Below are 20,791 nucleotides of genomic sequence, written 5' to 3'. Positions count from 1 at the left end.
ACATGATTGATATGTATCCGTGTGTCTTGATGGGTGTTTCTTCCCCTTTTTTTAAGAGAATGCTTCAGCATGAGCAGTATTTCAATATCTCTGTTTGCAGTTAATGATTGTAATTAATATTAAGCTGTTGTTGTTATGATACGTCACAGTAGTGTAGTTCTGAGAGTCCTTTTAAACACGGCTTTGAAATGCAGTTGTGGGGGTGATAAATAGAAATGTTAATACATGACTAAGACTACTACTTGTGGAATGAAATACTTGAATGTGTAATACTTAAAATTTATGGGTAATTTTTAATAGAAAACCCATCAAAATATATTGTGTTTGAAGGGTTTCCTGGGGTTTCATAACTTAGTAGTAAAAAGAAATGAAATTAGAGTTACATCCAGGTTTTCTTTAGAAGTAACCTACACTGTGCTTTTGGATCCTTCAGAAGGAAAACTTCCTTGCAAACCAGAAATTAGAATGCTTGTGGAAATGTGAGTAGAGGGGAGCTAATGAGCATCTGGGAAGTTGTATACTACGGCCATGTGTGATAAATAGGAACCCATCGCATTGTTGGATCATGATAAGGGCACAACTAATATCTTTTCAGCTGTACTGCTAAATCCATGCCTGAACGTAGAAGTGGAGTTTAAAGTCGTGGGGTGACATGCTCTCCTCCAGGATGGAAGCATCCTTCATAGAACCATAGAATGGTAGAGTTGGAAAGGATCTTTAGAGATCACCTAGTCCAACCCCCCCCTGCTGAAAACAGATCCACTTAGGTCAGGTTGCACAGGGTTTGGCATTGAATTGTCACCTATACCATGGCACTCCCTCTACCATTCCACTTGCACCAGAAACAGTGGCCGGGGTGAGAGGAGCATCCCAAAACAAGTTTCTGGGATTCCAGAAACTTTAGGCAGCTGCTCCTTGCTGCTTGGCCCTGCTTCTCTAGGGTTTCAACACCCTGGCCCTGCATACAGCACACTCCAGGTAACGAAACTTTGGTCATTCTTAGAAGCAGCTGGGTCAGCCCCAGGGTGGTACATCTGCAGGGAATGCCCTTTTAGGAGAGGTGTCAAAATTAGGATAGTATTGCTCGTTTATCTAAGACATGTAGCTTTCAGAATTCTTGTCTGAACACTGAAAAAGAGTTTCTTCTTGTTTTGGTTTCACCCTGCTAAATGGATGAATATTGCCTGTTCATCAAAGCTGATTAACATATTGTTTAGATCAGAGCAGCTTTATATTTCATTAGAACAATATTATGTAATGATTGCATTTAGACCTCATCTTTTTTTGCATTATTCTGTGGTGGCCTTCAAACAAGAGATCCTGTTAGATTCTCACTGGGTGGCCAAAAAGCAGAAGATTGTGAGAGTTATAAAGATTCATGTTTGTTTTGGGTGGAGGCTTCAAAGGCTCACTGGCTTCCTTACCCAAGGATGAAGGCAAGGGAAAAAAAATCAGAATCTGTTTTATATAAAAGGGGATCACGGAGCTCCTATCCTTGCTCAGCTTCAGTGGAAAGGCAGTATAGTCATGCACTACCTGTCTTTGATGTTGGTGTTGCCATCAGTAAAGCTTCCTTTTCTTTTTTTCACCCCCCACTTTACTAATGTAAAATACAGTGAGACATTCATGAGGCAAATTGCAAACAGTGTGCTAAAGCTTAGCGACTTCATATGTATGGTTTGAGGCGCTGGGTGATGGGATGGATTCCAGTCCATGTGTTCTGCAGATTCCAATTAGTAAGACCCTCCTGCTGCTCTGTGGGATAAAGTGTGAGTTAGGATTTAAAGCTGTATAATTTTTTTGATAGGTTATTGAAGGAATTACCTCATCCTTTCCTTCCAGTGCTAAAGAAAGATCACACATGGCCTGCCTAGGCTGATCTGGATCTGGAGAGCTTGTGCTTTTGTCGTGTATCACCCCATGTTAGTCATTTTATTAGATGATCTTAAGATATGGCAGTACATCAGAATTCTGACATGATGTGATGGCTGTCTGCAGGAACACAGGTCTTTATATACTGGGTCAGACTATTGGCACTTAAGGAATTGTGCACTGATATATACTAAGGACGCATGAAAACAAAGGAAGAAATTATGTCTTGTCCCATTCAATCAATTGGCTCCTTTCACGAAGAAAGGAAGGAAATGTTCAGTATTAATATGCAGTAGCTTCTGTATTCTGTTAGTGATGTTACTGGTTATGTTTGAAATATCTGGTGGCTTTGGTCAAGAAAAAAAGTCCTATGTGTGGTAACTTGTTGTAACTTAAGGTTTATTTAGATTCCCACCCCCCATCCCCTCGCTTTTCTTTCATGAGACTAATGAAGCTGCACACAGGAAGTGATTCAGACTGCAGAATGGGCACAGGCAGCATACATATGCATAAGGAGTTGCTGTGGGATAGTCAAGACTTCCTTTCAAGGTCACCATGGAGCAGAAATCCCACAGAGGGATGACTCAGGAGTCAAGTACACTCAGGAGCCTACTTGAGTCACTACTTTGACATCGCTGCTCTTTGTCAATATTTGTCTCCATAGGCGTTATTGCTCGTGTTCTTTATGTTCATTAGTAGGTTGAACTTTACATCACTTTAGTAGTGAAGGTGCTTTTTATTTAGGCAGGGAACTGAAGTTACAGGACATCTAAACAGTGTCTCAGTTTACCATCAGGAGCACGCTGCAGAGCACCCCAGTGCCCTAACCCTGCTAGGGGTGTTTTTGAGCTCCATCCCAGTCTGTGGAAACCAGGATGTATGGAAAAGGCAGGACTCCTGTCTCATCCTGGTGTTGGGATGTAGCTGGAAGGTGAGGAGATGGTGTGCAGTTGAACCCAGTAACATGTCATAGCCTAAAGCTGACTTGTCCAAAGCTGCCTGGACAGCCAGGACAGGCAGCTGTGATCTTACCCCTGCTGCTTAGCCAAATGTTAACGTGACAGATGCTGACCAATCTAGTAAATTTGGTTTTTAATCATAACTTCTAGTCACTCACCCACTGATTTAATGTAACTGAAACTGAGGAATGACAGCAGGCACTGCGGTGTTACAAACCAGTCAGAACTCAAGCTGGTTAACTAAACATTAAACAGCACTACATGGGAAAAATTAAGCCAACTTAGTTTTTTTGGCAATAGTTACCCTTGTTTTCCATTTCAGGAGGAACCTAGGGCTCTGTGAAATATAACTAGAGATTGTCATTGCAAGTCCTGCTCAAGTCAGCTTCCCAAGACCTTTTCTGCTCAGCACCGACTCTTAAGTCAGCTCCAAAAATTCTGTAGATTACTAAAAATAGATAGTACAGTCTTTGATGGAACGTTAATGTTATGGATTCTATGGATGTGAACTACAGTACCATTTGGGAAAGGTTTGCTTGTCTAGATCCTGCACAAATACCTTTAAGAAAATATTAAAGGGGGATATTTTTGTTTGATTTGGGTTTCTATGGAGTCCTCCTTGGTCCAAGAGCTGACTTTGGTTGGACTGTAGTGGCAGAAATGAAATCTGATACAATTTCCCCTAAGGGATGAGAAGATCAAAGTAGTTTTGGAAACCAGTCCCAAACTTGAGAACTTTACCAAGTCTGTGTGTCAGATGGTGTTCAGTTAATTCAATGAGCATCCTTGCCAGAGTACATTCAGGGATGAGAAGCCTTACAGATGAAAGCTATGATGGCCATTACATCAGCAAAACCCAGTTTTGTCTCTAAAGTGGCAAGTATCCAATCAACCTTTCCTTCCTGCTGCCCTGCCCGAGAGTCACTGCTGTAAAACCCAGAGAGCTCTGGTGATTAGTTACACTTAGACACCCTTATGTGGCTGTGATGGTACCAAGGGACACTTATCTGTTGATGCTTGCCATAGTACAAACTATGCTAACATGATAATGTTGTTGTCTCTAGTTCTTCACTGAAGTAACTGATTTTATCAGGGATTAGAATACTATCTTTTAAAACAAGGCAACGGTTCTCCCTTCTGACTTTGTTACCAGTATAATTTAATTAAGAATATATATATTTCCTTAGTGTTAATATGACTAAAAGTTGGATTTCTGATTATGAAGATATTTTCTTTGTTGTAGAACTACAGCCTAAGCCAATTAGAGAAGGTGATTAAAGTGAGCAACTGTCTAAAGATACACAGACAAAAAACCAGTAAGAGTTACTGCTTGGCATCATCTTTGCCATTCCTTGTGGTACCCCTTTAGGAAGTGGAATGTCACGTTTGCTTCCATTTGTTGCTGTAGTGAGACTCTAGACTCCTTTTCCTAAAAAAGTGGAAATGAAGTTGGCCACTGTGTTCTCATGGACATGAGAATCTTCTCCAGTCTGAGTTCTGAAGTTCTTTTTGTAGTGGATGTTATACCGTTGTCGAATGGTTACAGTTATTCACAGGAACTGTAAACTGTAGGAAAAGAAACAAGCCAGTGTTTGCATTGCTGCTGGTTTTTGGAGGAAAAGAGAGATTTTTGGCAGTGTAGAATATGGATATGTAATAAACTCTGGAATGTGAAGTGTAGTGAGAAGGCTGAGAGGAAAATGCCTGCATTTTTTATGAGCGTGACTTATAAGGGATATGTTTGCTATGGTTAACATCCAGTGGTTCTTACTTCCTGAAATACAACATCCTATGTCTGTGCAGAAACTCCTTCATTTGACTGATCTTTGGCCTTGTTTCTAGCTGATCTCCCCTGTCTTTAGTCAGAGGCAGCTGTGTTTTTCCATGTGCAGTCCTGTGAGACACCGTGCTTGGATGCTTTGAGTGAGGTGTGAGGAACACGACATGCAGTGTGGACACGCTCCCTGATATCTCTGACGTGTCAATACACCGAAAAGTGGAGTCTTGGAAGAAGGAGGAACATGAAAGTCTAGAAAGCTGGCTGGAACAACACAGGGGAGCTCTTTCTTGCTTTCCTTGAAATGGGTGTTAGTGTTGTTTACTGTTACTGTGGTGGATTTTTTGTTTTTCTTTGAAAATCTACACCACCACAGCTACTATAAGAAAAAACTCTTTCAGTGTGAGGGTGAGGGAGCCCTGGCACAGGCTGCCCAGAGGGGTTGTGGAGGCTCTTTCCTTGGAGGTCTTCAAGACCTGCCTGGACACGTTCCTGTGAGACCTGATCTAGGTGAACCTGCTTCTGCAGGGGGGTTGACTGGATGAGCTCTAAAGGTCCCTTCCAATCCTACCATTCTATGATACTGCCTTGCCCACCACCCTTGGATTCAGCTCTACCTCCCAGCGTTAGGGGATGTGCAGCATCAGTGTGCAGGTGATGACCTATCAGCAATGGGAAAAGCTGGCACACCTTTGGGGACCTCAGTAAGGAAAGGAAATGTGAAAGATGCCTGCCATCTTAAGTGACTTTCTTAGTGAAAGAATGCAGTAGATGCCTGTATCTGAGGTACTGGTGTTGGTACTGGTATTATTTGTTCTGTGTCATCCCAGACAGTTTCTAACATGCAGATGTCACTGCTGAAAAGTCAGTATAGACCTAAAGCCATCTGGTAGCTCAGACAGGAAAGTTAGATAATTAGCTGCTCTTGTCAAGGGACTGGGATTAAAATAGGCCATCTTCATATTAGTGACTGGTTTGCAGGGACTTCCTGAAACCACCTGGGATAAAGATAATGAAAAGAACAAAATTAAAAAGAAAGGGAGGTGGTGCCACTAAAGCTCACGATGACTTTTGTAAGTGAACCAAGTCAGCTTTTAATTTGAAGACTGTTAGTTATTTTGGTGCTTAGACTGAGGTTTTTGGCTTGGGCAACGCTACACAGCTGGGTCAGGCAGATGACTGCTGGGGATCCTCAGTGTTGCTGGGCAAAGTTGTGGTTGCTTTGCTCACACTCTTATTAACTTGCGAGCGCTGTTGGCACAGCTCATCTTCAAAGGACACTCTAATCCGTGTAACCTGGTGGGTGATGCTCAGGGAATTTGTTCCTTTTGTGGAATTAGCACTATTAAGAAAAACTAGATGAGGAAAACCGTCAAAATACTATTAGTGCGTCGTTCTTTATCAGGCAGCCATCGCAATATGCACAGCAATGTTAGCTTAATATTAATTTGTATTGATAGATATCTTCTAATGAAAAAGCTGCTTAGCAAGCAGTGCTAAAAGGTAACCTAATTGTATAGTGGGAGGAGGGATCTGCATGGCCCTTTGGCCTTCCCTACTGAAACTGTGTCCTCTTCAGCCAAGAAAGCAGCGGCAGGGAAGCCTCCAAAGGCTGAGCAGCTCTTGCTCTTTCCTGCTTGTGGATTCCTTGGTGGATGCCCTGTGCCAATGTGATAGAGTAATTTTAATCAGTGAAGTCTGACCTGAATCTTCTTCTAACTTGGGTCTCTTTGGGAGCACAGTGTTTAAGGGCAGCTATGCTAAACAGACTAGTAAGATAAAATAAATGGATAGAGAAATGATGAAGGGAGAGTGCTCCATCATTGGTACGATTTAATTAAATTTATTTTCACTTCAGATGGCTAAAAATCATAGCTCTAAGTGAGATTAAATGAAATTGATTTAATTTTTTTTGCACTGGGGCCACTGATTTAACAACTCTTGTAAAGAGCTGCTCGTGCTGTTTCAGACAGGGCTCCAGTGTGCCTGTAATGTTTTCTCAGACAGAATGTGCTGCAGACCTCTTTTGAAAAAGTAAGCAAGCTGAATACTTAAAATGTGGCCAGGAATTAAACATATTTGGTCTTTGCCATGCTTAGATTCTTCTTGTAGAAAGAAAGAAAAATCTGCTTGGGAATGATTTTCATTAAACAAAGCTTTTATGTTCCTGTATTCCTCCATTAGGAAAGCAATGATCTGAAAAATTCAGGATATTGAGGTCTCCAAAATGTCAGGGATGCTCAGCTTTTAGGAAACATCAGTAAGCATTGCAGTGCAATATGCTACAGATAAATTGCTGTGCGTGTTTATGTTTATACAAACATTTTTTGATCAGTTTAATGGGTCAAGCTTTCATATTGTGAAGAAGCTGATAAATGTATGCACCCGTGGCCAGGTGCATGTAAGTCTCTAGAGGTGTTCTGTGTAAAACAGCAGTGTAAAGCATCTAGTGAGTGCTTACCTAAGGCTTGGTGTAAGAAGTGTTGAATCTGAGCAGGGCCTCAGGAATGTTCTTTTTTAATATTGAGAAATGTAAAATATTAAACAATTAAAAATCTCCCACCTTTGAACTATTTTCTTGAAACCCATGAAAAAGGGGAAGATCCTGATTTCAGCTTCCAAGTGCAGGTTGATGAAAGAACTTATGAGCAGACAGAACAATATCCTTCTGCGCTCAGTGACCTGATGGCCACAACTCCCCTTTGTATTGTTTTTTTTCTTTGTGGCAAACTCTTGCATTATGCCCAGAGAATCTTACTTTCCAGCATCCTTTACATTTGTATTATTGTTTACATATGTGGGAGAAAACAGACTGAGAAACTGATAACCAGGCTGAAGCAAGAACAGGTTTTGCACTTGCTACTGGTGTAACTGGCTTTAGATATATCTTGCAAGTAATTGGTGAAGGTATGAAAAACAGGAAGGTTGTGTGGCTGAGGTTCAGAACTGTTAAGCCTGAGTGCTCTCTTAATGGTGGTTCATTGGAGCTGGATTTAATCTGGTTTTAAAACCCAGATTATTTGGAAGAACTAAAGCTTGTTTTCTGCTATGACAGACCTTTAGATTTTTTTTTCCACTCTAAACCGTATTTCTCTAAGGTGCCAGAGTGTTTTCACATCTGCTTTTTGATGAGGTGTCTGATTATATGGTTAGATCTCGTCCTGTTCTTTGCATGAGTTGGTGAAATTCAGATTTTTCTTGTAGATAAGCCTTTGGCCTTTCAGTTGCCTTCTGCCTTGCAAATAAATTAATTCCTTCAAGCCAGTGAGTCTGCAGCTCCAGCTGTGACTGCAGATGAATGTTCTTGCAGGGTCATGTGCTGTGGCTCTGAACCTAAATAAAAGGATTAACAGGAGTTCACTTGGAGGAAAAACGCTTAATTTCACCATAATAACTAGGAGAATCTATAGGGAAAACCAATAAAGCTTTGCTATTAAAATTGTTAACAAATGATTATTCCACCCTGACTCCCCTTCCCGCTGTTACTGTACTTGTGGAACGGTAACAAAGGATGGGATTGACCTAGTTCATGGTAGTGCTTTAGTCCCTGGCCTACAAATAATCTTTTCCTTGAAAAATAATTCCTAGTCTAGTTCTTTTAGGAGGCCATGATGGTATTTATGAAGGAAAGTGTTTTCTGATGCATTTCACACAATCTTTGCTTACTGCAAAGGAAGAAGGGGCATCATGTAGATAGTCATGCTGGGACTGCACCTGACAGCCAGCAATACCCAGATGAAGCATCTCATCACTCCAGAAAAGCAGCCTGTACGTTTTCCACAACTAGCACAAGCTGCTTGTAATGATTCCTGGCAGAAAGAGAGGACTTCCAGGGTGACTCTCCTCAGCTGCATACATAGACCTAGTTGTCTCCAAGCAGAGGGGCTGCTGCCAGAGAACTTCCTCACTCAGTAGCATCTCTGACTATTGATGGTTGTGGTATGGCCCCTTTCTGATTGAACAAGTGGCATGGAGGGCCAAGGAACTACTTGGGGCAATAGTCTTGGTCCTTGAGAGCTCTCCTCTCTGCAATGGACGTGTGAGGAGAAGATAGAAGGAGGTTGATCATAGCTATCTTGACTCTTTTTCTCAGCATTTTAGGACTGCCAGCCCCAGGCAGCACTGTTATCTGAGTAGTGAAAGCAATAGCTGTAACCATTTCCTTGGGAAGGAAAACAAGTAATTAAAATTGACTAATGCGAGTGCCTTGCTTGGTTTAGGAAATCAAACAGACAAAAGTAATTCTAAAGGTTAAAACTCAAATTAGCTTTGTCCTTTGCTTCATTTGGGCTTTGGAGGTGGTCAATGAGTCCTTGTTGGTAGGCTCAAGACCCTCCTCCTGATCCCCTGGCTAATACAGAGCTGTATCTGAAGTCTCTACCGTGTAGTGTAGGTGCTGAGGGTCTGTAAACTGTTAAGGTAGTCATTTAAAATAGGTGATGGGAAAGGGTACAATTTAGGAAGAAGATTGTAAATCTATTTTTCCTTGCATAGAGTAACTTCTAATATTGTTGAAAGTGTTTATGTGCTTATACTAGTATGAGATGAAGCCAATTTAAGTTCTGTAGATGGCAAGATGTGTGCCTGCACGTGGATTTTGTAAGGTTCATCTCGTGAGAAGAGAACTGTAGGGAAACACAATTGTAGCTATATCCTGAGATATAGCCTTCCCAGCCTCATTCACTGGAGTAGGCAGCTGAGCTGTCCATGAGAAGTAACTGTACTGACGCAGCAGAATCCAGAATGTTCTTCCAGACACGTTACAGATTGCTAGAAACTGGATGAGACCTGAATGAGAGATTGCATCTTAGAATCATAGAATGGTAGGGGTTGAAAGGGACCTTTAGAGCTCATCCAGTCCAGTCCCCCTCCAAAGCAGCTCCCACCTAGATCAGGTCACACAGGAGTGTGTCCAGGTGGGTCTTGAAGAGCTTCAGAGGAGCCTCCACACCCTCCCTGGGCAGCCTCGGCCAGGGCTCCCTCACTTCAACACCAAAGGAGTTTTTCTTTATGTTTCTTACGTTTTTCTTTTGTGTTCCACCTTCTTTCCATCACCCCTTGTCCTGTCACTGGATACAACAGAAAAAAGTGCTGCCCCAACCTCCTGACACCCACTATTTAGATATCTGTAAATATTAATGGGATCCTCCTTCAGTCTCCTCTTCTCCAAACTAGACAGCCCCAGTTCCTGCAGCCTTTCCTCATAAGGAAGATGTTCCATCCCCTGATCACCTTGGTGTCCCTGCGCTGGCCTCTCTCCAGCAGTTCCCTGTCCCTCTGGAGCTGGGGAGCCCAGAACTGGACACAGGACTCCAGATGAGGCCTCACCAGGGCAGAGCAGAGGGAGAAGAACCTCCCTTGACCTGCTGGCCACACTCTTCTTAATGCACCCCAGGATGCCACTGGCTTCTTGGCCACGAGGGCACGTTGCTGGCTCATGGTTAGTTTATTAACAACCAACACTCCCAGCGCCTTCGATTTCTTTAAGTCAATTTTATAATGTACGTAAGGGAGAAAATGTGTGACATAATTCAGAAGAAAGTGTGGCATCTTTCATAAAAGCATACTGTGAAGAAGTCCTAGGAGGTATGTTTTGCCCATGAAGTTATGGCGATGTGCTTGCAGCCGTGGGAGTTAATTGCAGCACACGAAACGGGAAAGGTTAATTGGCTAGCCAGCTTCCTGCATAGTTATTCTCTGTTAATCAAGCACATGCCACAGCACTAGTCGCCTGTGTTTTCTCCAATTTAGTACTTGATTTAGGAAGAGAAGGCTTTGCAGAGATATAGTGTAACTAATGTCAGTTGGAGAGCTTTTTAATGTGCTGGTGATGCTGCTGAAAAGTCAGGACGCAGCTCTGCAGAGTACTGCGTGCAGAATTCCGAAGTGTTATTTCTACCTAGATGCTTAAATACAGCTCTTCCCAATAGCAACTAAAGGAAGCAGGGATATATTTCCCATGCAGCGTGACATTCTTTTTATAAAACACAACCATAAGTTTGGAAATGCTCTTTCTTTTCCTGTGAGAGCTGAAAAACTTCTCTGTGTACCACGTGAATGAATATCCGCAGGTGAATATGTGGCTATGGCGTAGTTGGTGAATCATTAAACCAGCTAGGGATGACTGCTTCTCTTTTCATAGTTCTATTTTTACACATCACATTGGTTTATTTTTTTTCCCTTTTTTTCATCTATAGTTAGCCTTGTCAGTAATTGCATTTCTTGTGGTTCTAATTCTGCCTCAGATGAACGTACCACGACTTCATTTGAATGGGTGGAGAAAAGGTCTAAATAAAAAATCAGATTAAAAAAAGAATCATCTGAACAACAATAACAGCAAATTCCTTGCAAGTGCAGCCTAAGACTGAACTCTGAAGTGTTGTTTTTCTGCTGCTGTGGATTTGATGACTTCTGTATTGTCTAACATGCTTGTATTTCCTTTTAAACACTTAGGAGCTGGCCAGATCTTTTTGATCTATGGTTGCTGAAGCACTGTCCTGGAACAACACTGACAACTGATGAACACAGCTCCAGGTAAGAAACCAGATGAATGCCATTTGATATGGTGGTTCTTCAGCTTCCCTAACATTTTGGTTAAGCAGTCTTTAACGTCCCAGCATCAAAATTCGCTGTATGACAAAGATAAATCTCCTGTCTACATAAATGTTTACATCTGTGTCTCTGTAAATCACTGTGAGTAGGTTTTTGGGCTTTTCTCCTAGATTTGGCAACTCTGACAACAGATAATGTTGCTTGTTAAATTGGGTTTTAATGATTGAAAGATTATTACAAAATATGGTCTGTCATTTCTTACTCTTGCATCAACCAACCTGCTTCTGCAGGAATTAGTTCCATCTACTTTCAGTTATAGCAGATCAGAGCATCTATTCCAGAAGGCTTTACTTCTCTTAAGTCACGCTTGGCCTGCTACAACAACTTTGAGGTTTGCCTCTCAGTAAACTTTTTACCAGTTAGTCTGCTAATACTTTGGTAAAAATATCTCCATGATGAGGAAAACAAAACACTTTTTGATGTACTTGTAGTGAATTTCAGCCATATCCCATGGGGAATTTGCTGGCTCTCCAGGGAATTCTGTTCTTCTGTGCCTTGTTATTCAATTTCTTTCACTCCAGATTTTACAGTGGGAGCAGCAGTGGCCACGACTAGTTTGATGCAGGTTTCTGCTGCGTCTCCATCTGTCTCAGTTTGTTAGATACTTCCTAAAATTCACTTTTCTCAATAAATCCTCTTTTATAGAAGTTATGAATGTGATGAGACTGCAATAAAAAGGGAAATATGTACCAGCTCATGATTTCCCTTGAATCACTTCTGGGAGGCTGATTGACATTGGTCTCGCCTGTGGTACAAAATGAGCAGCTGCTTTAATGGAGAACCAAGAGAAGGAACCTCCAATGAAAAAAACCTTTTCAATACAAGAACTGGGGTTAAATGACTGACTTGCTGTTTTAAGCCTTCAGAAAGGCAGGGTGGTAGGGAGAAGAGCACGTGCCCTGCTTTACTTGCCTGTGCAGGAAGGAGTGGTTGAGAAAAATGTGAATGTTTGGAAGTGGAGAAAGTGAATCGACCAATTTGATTAGACTAAAGAGAATAAGGTTTACCCACAGATCATCTGGATGCATGGGAATATATGGAGGTGGATTGTTTCTTGTCAGAGACATAGAAAATTGAAAAAACAGAGCAATTGAGTCCTTTTTTCCCCTTCTGTAGCAGGATATAATCAGATTGTAAACTTTGGCAGGACTCTCCCCATCTAAATGCTGCTTGAATCTCTGACAATACTTTTGTAAAACTGATTCTGGAGCTGGAATAAATGAGTTTTCTGTATTTTTCCTCATATTAATCAGATGAAACAGGAAGTTTTATATTTGTCCAGAAAGAGGTCAAAGCAAACAAGAAATCAAAAATGGAGGAGCCAAACAAGGCAAAGTAAGGAGAGAGTTTCTCAAACTGGCAACAACATACCCAGAGTTTGGAATAAGTATTCCTGCAAACTTCCTTTATTATTATAACCTCTTGAACAGAAGAATCCAGCCCAAACAGTTCTAAATGCTTTCCAATAGAAAAGTTTATGACCTAGTTTCTGACTGAAACACAGCATCACAGTGTGTGGAAAGAGCTTAAATGAAGATGTTGGTGGCAGTGCCTCTAAAGCATCATAAGAGGAACTTGGTGTATTTAGGCATTCCTGCCCTTTGCAAATACTTAAGTGGAGTCAAGTGGAGTGAACTTGAAGCATTGGAATTCTTTTGCAGATGTAGACATTGAAGTGCCTGGGTTGGCATGTGGAGTTTTCATAATATGTCTGATTTGTTTTAAGAGCACTGTTTGGAAAAACATAATTGTTCTAGGATAATTTCCACAGGAATTCAGCAATTGCAGCATGCCTTTCTAGACCCATGTTTCTTCAGAGCAACGAAGGGGGGTGGGAAAAGGTGTATTTATTCTCTTCATGGTTATAAATCTGAGAGTTGAGGGGAATGTGTGGGGAGAGAGTGAGAGAAAAATGTGGAACTCGTGATGGGAACAGCAAATTCTCTTAAATTGGAGAAATATTTCTCTTTGCTTCTGTCGACCCTTGCAAAAGGCATCAGAGCTTGCCACATTTCAGTTAGCTGCCCTGGTGAGAGGCTGACTGACATTTGATGGTGAGGAAGCAACACAAGTGAACTAGATGAGCTGTTACAAGTCTGGGGATTTTGGTTTTGCTCTCTTTTTCTGTGGCTTTCTGATGCCAAGGAAAGCAAGGGGTTGTGCTGATCTCCATCAGCCATGGCTGTGACCAACACCATCCATCCCTTTTTTCTGCCTTTTCAAGGAGGTTGGGAGTGATCTGGAAAGCACAGACCATTCGTGTCTCAGCCAAGAAGAGTTTCTGAATGCTGTTGAAATATGTTAAATAATCCTTGGTTAACGTAGCCAGAACTGTAGTTAAATTCTTGCAGTGTTTCAGTTATAATTCCTTTATTATTCCAGTTGCTTATAACTTCCTGAAACGCTCATGTCTCGAGCTGAAATTTTCCAGACTTGATCTTGGCCTGACAGTGACCTCTCTTCCCTTTTCTTCTTTGTTTCTCTTTTCTCTGTGGTATTAAGTGAATATGGCCTGGGTGTTTCATTTATAATGAGGAGAGAATAATAGAAAAATACATTTCAGCTATTACTTTAGAACTCTGGGATCGAGTGGTGCAGTTGCTGGAGAGATGATGGTGAAAAGCATCAGAAGTTCCTGAACCTTACCAGAATCTGTGAGAAGGGGCATTCAGAAGGGCCATCAACTTCAGGTCTTAACATTTCACTTTCTCTCCATTGTGCACATGCATTATACTCCTTCATAACTCTGACATGCAGTTATTTTGGCCTGATGAGTGATTAGCTGAATGAAACAGCAGTCCTTGGTGAAAGTGCAGATCTGTTTTTCACTGTGTGCCATGACCCTGGTGAAACAGGGCTCCTAATTCAGGAACAGAGCTGCACAATTGGCAAGTGCTGTGCAGAGATGATTTAAACCAGAACACACTTGTCTTTGAGGATGGGGTTTAAACCTGGGATGGAAAAGGTAGAAATGAATTGCTGAGTGCTTTCTTTTAATCTCTTATGTGTATTCATGTGAAGACTGCTGATGATGGTGGTGATGTTGCTAAACAGCAAATTATTGGGTTTTGCTTGGCTCATGAGATTAGTTTCACTAAACAAAGCCCCGTGCTTGCCCATTGGCTTGCACACAGGAGTGTTTTACCTCTAAGACTTTGGGGTTTGCCAGGGACAATAAATGTGTTTCTATAAAACCCTATAAGAAACTTTTAATTCCTAGAATTGATTTCTCTTGGTCTCTTCTGTTCCATGGGAAACATCCGTTCATGAATTGTCTGCTTCTATAGTTAAATGGTTGTGTCTTCCCAGTGATGGAGACAAGTATCTGACTCTGAAAGCTGCCTGGCAGCAGCAGACAGAGAGTGAGAACAGAGCTGCCAGCAGATCTGGCAGAGGTTCCCACTCTGCTCTCTTGCCCTTTAACACATGTTATCAGTGAATTCCCTAACTCTGAACCTCCCACGTAAAGTCCCAGCACTCTGATCTTGTAGAGGACTGTAGAAATGGTCTTCTGTTGCCTGTCATAAAGTGACTTTGGTCACTTCATCCCTTACAGATGCTCTTGAGGGCTGTTCAGACACTACATCAGCAGCACTGCCAGCTGCTGAGGTGCATGCGGCATAAGCCCAATCTTTCATATTGCTGGAAAGGGCTTATTTCTTGTTGGCAAATCCTGTATATATATGGTTTTCTTAAGGTTCAAGGATCTTGGGATTTAATATTTGATCAATAAGCACAGCAGCCCTATCACAACCATTTTCACCCCTAAAAATTAATCGGAACATATCTGCTGCACCACAGAGTGAAATAACCATCTTAAAGTTGCATTAGTCTTGTCATAAAAAGCAGAGTCCAATACCAGAACTGTAAGGAAAGTTGTTCTGTGTCACTAGTTCATCTTCAAAAAAGGAAGGGGGCGTTTTCTTTAAAGCTGCCACTGGATTTGGTCTGACTTGCTGTTCTCTCGGTGGGAATCTTGTCAAGTGTGGTGGCATCCTTCTGACCTGTCCCTGGCCGAGTCATGAACCTCATAGCCCTGTCAAGGAAACACTTTGCAGCTTGCTTTCAGGGAAAACCCTGGATTCTGAATGCTTTCATGCTTCCTGATACATGGCAAATCACCAAACTGGAATTGCTTGGAATGGGTAGAGTAAAATTCAGATTCAAGAAGGAAAATTCAGCCTTACCCTTAAAGCCAGCTTTGCTCATCCTAATGGGAATGACCAATGCAATCTTTGGTGTTGGCAGCAGGTAATGAGTGGCACTGCGAGTGTTGTGGATACAGGACAGGAGAGATGGCAAGAAGTTTTAGGTGAAGTGATCAAAAACCTCTTTGAAAATGGCAGACTTCTGTTTCTGTGATGCTTCCCTTGTCGTTTCAGCCTGTGGTTGAAGCCATTGGTGTTGGTTTGCTCTCTTCCATGCTTCGGGCTTTCAGTTAAACGGTGAAATGTCGGATTTTTGAAAGATAAACACCTATTTCCACCATGGATATTTAAACAAAGACTCAGTCACTGGAGTATCCAGAAATCTGTTGTTTTGAGACTTTTGGCCCAACCTGCCTAAAACCTGTGCTTGGATGGGTGTGTTTTTGCAGGGTTACAGCTAGAGGTCAGTTCTTCCATCAGCAGAATTCAGAGTGAATTTCTAATAGGAACTAATTTTGTTGTGTTAACTTTATGATGAGTGGTTTCTGCATTACTCTAGGTGGCCCTGCTCTGGCAGGGGAGTTGGGCTGGATGATCCCTTTGAGGTCCCTTCCAACCCTTAGGTTTCTGTGATGCTGCCATTCACAATGGGCTCTGGTGTTAGAAACTCCAGTAACAAAAGTCTTTTCTGTCCTGGGGTATTAAAAAACTGACCTGTTATCCTTTAACCTGGTGAATCAAGTTTCATGGGGAGGAATAGTCTTAACTCACTTGAAAAAAAAATTGCTTCATTGTTAAATAGTCTATGGTGATGGGAAAAATCCAGTTTAACCCTTGAAATGCCAGTGTGCTGATCATCCTTGCTTCATCACTTCCCCAGCCCCCATGTGCCTCCTCTTAAGTACATGCTCTATGTCCATAAGTTAATAAGACACACCAGACACCCAGCATAGGCAGAAAAAACTCCCTGAGAGAGCTGAAGCAACTCCCACACAGTAAATTCACAGCTTGCTGAACACTGCTGCTGTTCTGCTGAAGGAGGGATCAGAATAGCACTTCTTTCCTTTCTTTTTTTGGTGCCTGACCTCCCTCATTCCCTCCCTCCCCCCACCTTCCCAGGGCCCTCCCAAGTAATCCTCCTGGCTCCTGTTTCCTCTGCCAGAAAAACACATCAGCTCTTGGAAAACATCCTGCTTTGCAGATGGGCTCTGTCCCAGGGAGGATGGCCCTCTCCCATGCTGAGCACTTCTTGGGTTGGCTGAGTGAGGGTTTCTCTCCTCAGCCCTCTGGGGAATGATTGATTCTGGTTCTGTTGCTGCTCTCTGTGCAGTCAGGGCGGTCTCTTTTTCTCCTTATTTTGGGGGCCAGCGTTGCAGATTGTGTAGCATTGTTTTTGGGACATTGGGTACATATGGTGACTCATCAGTCTAGTTTATATGTGAACTGAAAATTCAGCTTGAAAGTTTAGACGTGGTTTTGGATGCTTACAGCTGCAAGGGGGGCTTTTCTTTGGGTCTCCTTTAGCACGTAGACTCTCTTGCAGGGAGAGGTTAAGCTGATGTGGAAATACTTGTATTTTGCAAGAAAGCAGAGAAGATGGTGGCTTATTGCTGCAGGGCAGACAACTGGGGCTCTGTTGGAGGAGAAGGAGGGGGATGCAACCTTATGTTTCCCTGCCCTGAGTGAGTTGATTGGAAAAGCTGAGCCTCTGCTCTGTGCCCCAGCACTGATAAGAATTGGATTTGGCTGATAGGGGGAGCGAATTAGAAAACATTCAGTATCTCTGTAAAAGGTAATAGTCTGTGACCATAAAGTGGGGAAAAAAGCAGCATGGGGCTGCCCAGCCAGGAAATCTTCAGGCACAAGCGGTACCAGCGAGACGGCAGACCCAGGGGAACCAAGAAGCAGGAATTGTGCCATGATTGAAGCAGGCCTGAGCAGGAATACTGTCTTGTCAGTGGGTTTGCATTGCTGTCATCTGATGGAGATGGTGCCTCCTGAGCTCCCACCAGCACCCAACCCAGCCAGCCGTGCTGGACTGCCTAGCACAGATGTATCTGCCTGAGAGATTCCCTTGTGCAGCTCAGTCAGTCTGCTCAGACCACCCTTGTGCAGGCAGATTGCAGTCAGTTGAAGCTGTGTCGGTGGCAGAGCTGCAGCCCTGCCATCTGTGGGTTCTGATATGCTGGAGATTAGGCCTGTTTCAAGCTGTCTCTTTCATGGCCATACCCTTCGTCTGATCCCAATCATTAAGAGATTAAGTTTCTTGAAATATCAGCATTTATCAGCCCCCCTGGCTACAGCAAACCACTTAGCCCACAGATGTGGGAAAGCTTGAATAGGTTTTCAGTGTCAAAGAAATGCTGAAGTCCTAAGATGTATAATTTATACAGAAGAATAGTCTTTCACCCGCAGAGTGTTGGTAAATGCCGCTTTTTGTACCGGTGGTCAAGGACATGTACCGATAAGGTGGTGGGAAAAGGAATGCACTGATGCTAGGTGTTTCTTCAAGGGAATGAATACAATAGAAAGAGGAATATGCACCAGAGATGGAGAGTGTGGACTTTGCAGAGCTTCCCAAGTGCACATTGGTGTGAAACGTTTTCTTTGGGGACTGTGGTGCAAGCCTTGAGCCTTGTATTTTTCGATAAATAGAGCCTTTGTCACAAGGAAAAGCTGAGTGCTTACTGCCCCAAGGTCTGTAAAAATCCCCAAAGGTCAGGCACAGCGGAGAGTTTTTGATTCATGCCCTGCACTGTCAGAGGAAGAGCCTGAAAATGAGTAAAAATGAGATTTTTGATGTTTCTGCAATGGAGGATTCTTCTGTTCATTCATAGAATGACTGAATCCTTTGGGTTGGAAGAGACCTTTAAAGATCATCTAGTCCAAACCCCCTGCTGTAGGCAGTGGGCAGGGACATCCTCCACTAGACAAGGTTGCTTCAAGTCCCTGAATTTGAACACTTCCATATGACTAAAACTAGGCTGGGTTAGGTCCTTTGGATATTTTCTACATTAAGATAATAACAAAGTAATTCACATAAATAAACTCAAAAGAACTGTACGTGATATATCGAAATGAAGAGGGGATTTCCCGTGTAAATGATGGTAGAATGCACATGAACATTTTATATACATATAGGTTGTCTTATTTTCACCATTGAACAAGCAAAGGTGTATTTTCTTCTTGGAAAAGAGTTTTTGGCCAAGTTCTACTTTCTCCAATCCACAGACGTGTAACAAACAGCTCTGCTTGATTTCTCCACCGTGAGCTCAGGTTTTTGCTTGTCCAACTGAGAGGAGAATTTAACCCTCAGCTAAGCAAAAAGTATACATTTTATTTAAAGCATCTCCAACTTTCAGTACCCAAAAATGACTGTTTTAAATACACTTTTTAAACCTGCAAATCCTTCCACATAATTAAGTTTTAAGACAACTGTGATTGCCTTCTCGTGCTTGCAGCTGTTCCCTTTTTCTTGAGATGTAGACTGACTGGAGCAGTTGCTCTAGACATTGTTGGTTTAATTCAAGGGGAACTTGCTTGCTGATCTTACCACGTTAACCATAGTCTGTGTAAACACATACCTACAGTATGTGATATATCCATTTAGAAGTGACTTCATCGTGTGGTTGGGGCTACAAAGCTAAGGAGGAGGACAAGGCTGGTTTTGCAGGAAGATCTCACCAAATGCAATTATCTAAAACTGTAGTTCCACTAACAGTTTGCATCTGGCTGCCTGGGTGGGGGGCAACTCAGCAGTTAAGCTGAGCAAAGCAAGGAGTGGATCGCAGCAGTTCACATTGTTTTGCACTTGAAATTCCCTGTTTAGAATTTACAAGTGGACTGTAAACTTAAAACTTGTGCTAGAAGGAGTGATCTCTGAACCTTCTTGTCTGACAGGGATTCCTGAATTTAAAGAATAACTGTTATCCAGGCTCTGAAGTTCAACCCATAAAAGAGGAGCCTGAGATTCTCCAGGGTTGCTGGTGCAGGGCTATGCTGTACAAACTGGGTTCTTGGCAGGATTGCTTTTGTGTGTTTGCACAGGAGAGAAAGGGGCTGTGAGGAATCTAACCCCAAAACAAATCCCTCTTGTTGAGAAGAAAATGTTTATTGAAGTTGGCTCTAATATGGATGCCATAGCAGGAGAAGTGCAGGGGTGTTTAGGCATACCATGGACTCGAACATGATGCTGTGCAGCTTCCCTTACATCCGTAAAGTTGTTCTGATGTACTGCAGTCAAGGTCAGATGCAGGTCATGGTGGGGGGGGGAGTGTGTGTGTGTGTGTGTGTGTGTATAGACTATCCACAGCAGTATATAGCAGAAGCATCTGGGAGCTGTAGAGCTTTGCCATTATCACATAACGATTTGAAACACCAGTAGGCTTAAAAAAAGGAACACACTTTCTCATAGCGTTGGCTGTTCAAGTGTGTAATGGATATTCTTAACTGCAACAGGAAAGCATATACAGTAATTAAAACACAGAGCAGAGGAATTAGTCAAATTTGGCACAAATGCCTGAGAAAGTGTCTGCTTTAGCTGTAGATATAAATGGAGCACTAGCCAAAATTACTTTCAAAGCCTTTAATTACATCTGTTTTAATTTAGGCTGTAAACTGCAGGATATTATTTTTTAATATAAATTTAATTCATGATTAATCTGCAGATTGCAATATCCTTCCAGGAGGAATGATGGAGTGGGATAATTGAACACTTCCCTTTGGAGCTGTTTGTTGGTCTGTGGCAGGGCAGGCTCTCCAGAGCCACACGCCCTTGGTACATGTGCAGCTGCTGGATCGCTTCACAAACACCACCCCACTTTTGGTTTTCATGGAAGTACTTTATTATACAAGAAACTGTTTATACTGACTACAGAATCTTAAGGGCTGGGACTTGGAAAGCCCATCCAGTGCAACCCCCGTGCCAGAGCAGGACCACCTAGGGTAGGTCACACAGGAACTCGTCCAGCTGGGTTTGGAATGTATCCAGACTCCACAGCCCATCTGGGCAGCCCCTTCCAGTGCTCCTTCACCTCAACAGGGAACAAGTTTTTCCTTGTATTTCTTTGGAACCAGCTCCCTGAGCCTTTCATCACAAGGGAGATGCTCCACTCCCTTCATCATCTTAGTGGCCCTGCACTGGACTCTCTCCAGAAGCTCCCGGTCCTTCTGGAACAGAGGGGCCCAGAACTGTACACAGTATTCCAGATGTGGTCTCACAAGGGCAGAGGGGAAGCAGAACTTCTATCAACCTCTACTGCCCACAGCCCTTCTAATACACCCCGGGATGCCATTGGCCTTCTTGGCCACGAGGGCACATTGCTGGCTCATGCTCATCCTGCTGCACACCAGCACCCCCAAGTCCTTTTCCCACGTATTACTCTCTAACAGCTCATTCCCCAACCTGTACTGGTACATGGGGT

General features: G+C 42.6%; 1 long non-coding RNA gene across 1 annotated transcript in view; it reads left to right on the top strand.

The window, feature by feature from the left end:
* LOC133625388 (uncharacterized) overlaps positions 1–20,791 on the top strand; it is a 173,345-nt gene that overhangs the window by 56,956 nt on the left and 95,598 nt on the right. The window contains exon 3 of the long non-coding RNA XR_009818693.1: positions 11,062–11,142. This is a non-coding gene — a long non-coding RNA (uncharacterized LOC133625388). The remainder of the gene's footprint in view (positions 1–11,061; positions 11,143–20,791) is intronic.

This window comes from Colius striatus, chromosome 4, assembly GCF_028858725.1.
Source record: "Colius striatus isolate bColStr4 chromosome 4, bColStr4.1.hap1, whole genome shotgun sequence".
Taxonomy (NCBI): Eukaryota; Metazoa; Chordata; class Aves; order Coliiformes; family Coliidae; genus Colius; species Colius striatus.
Note: the sequence above shows the minus strand (reverse complement) of the source record. Positions and strands in the feature narration are given on the sequence as shown.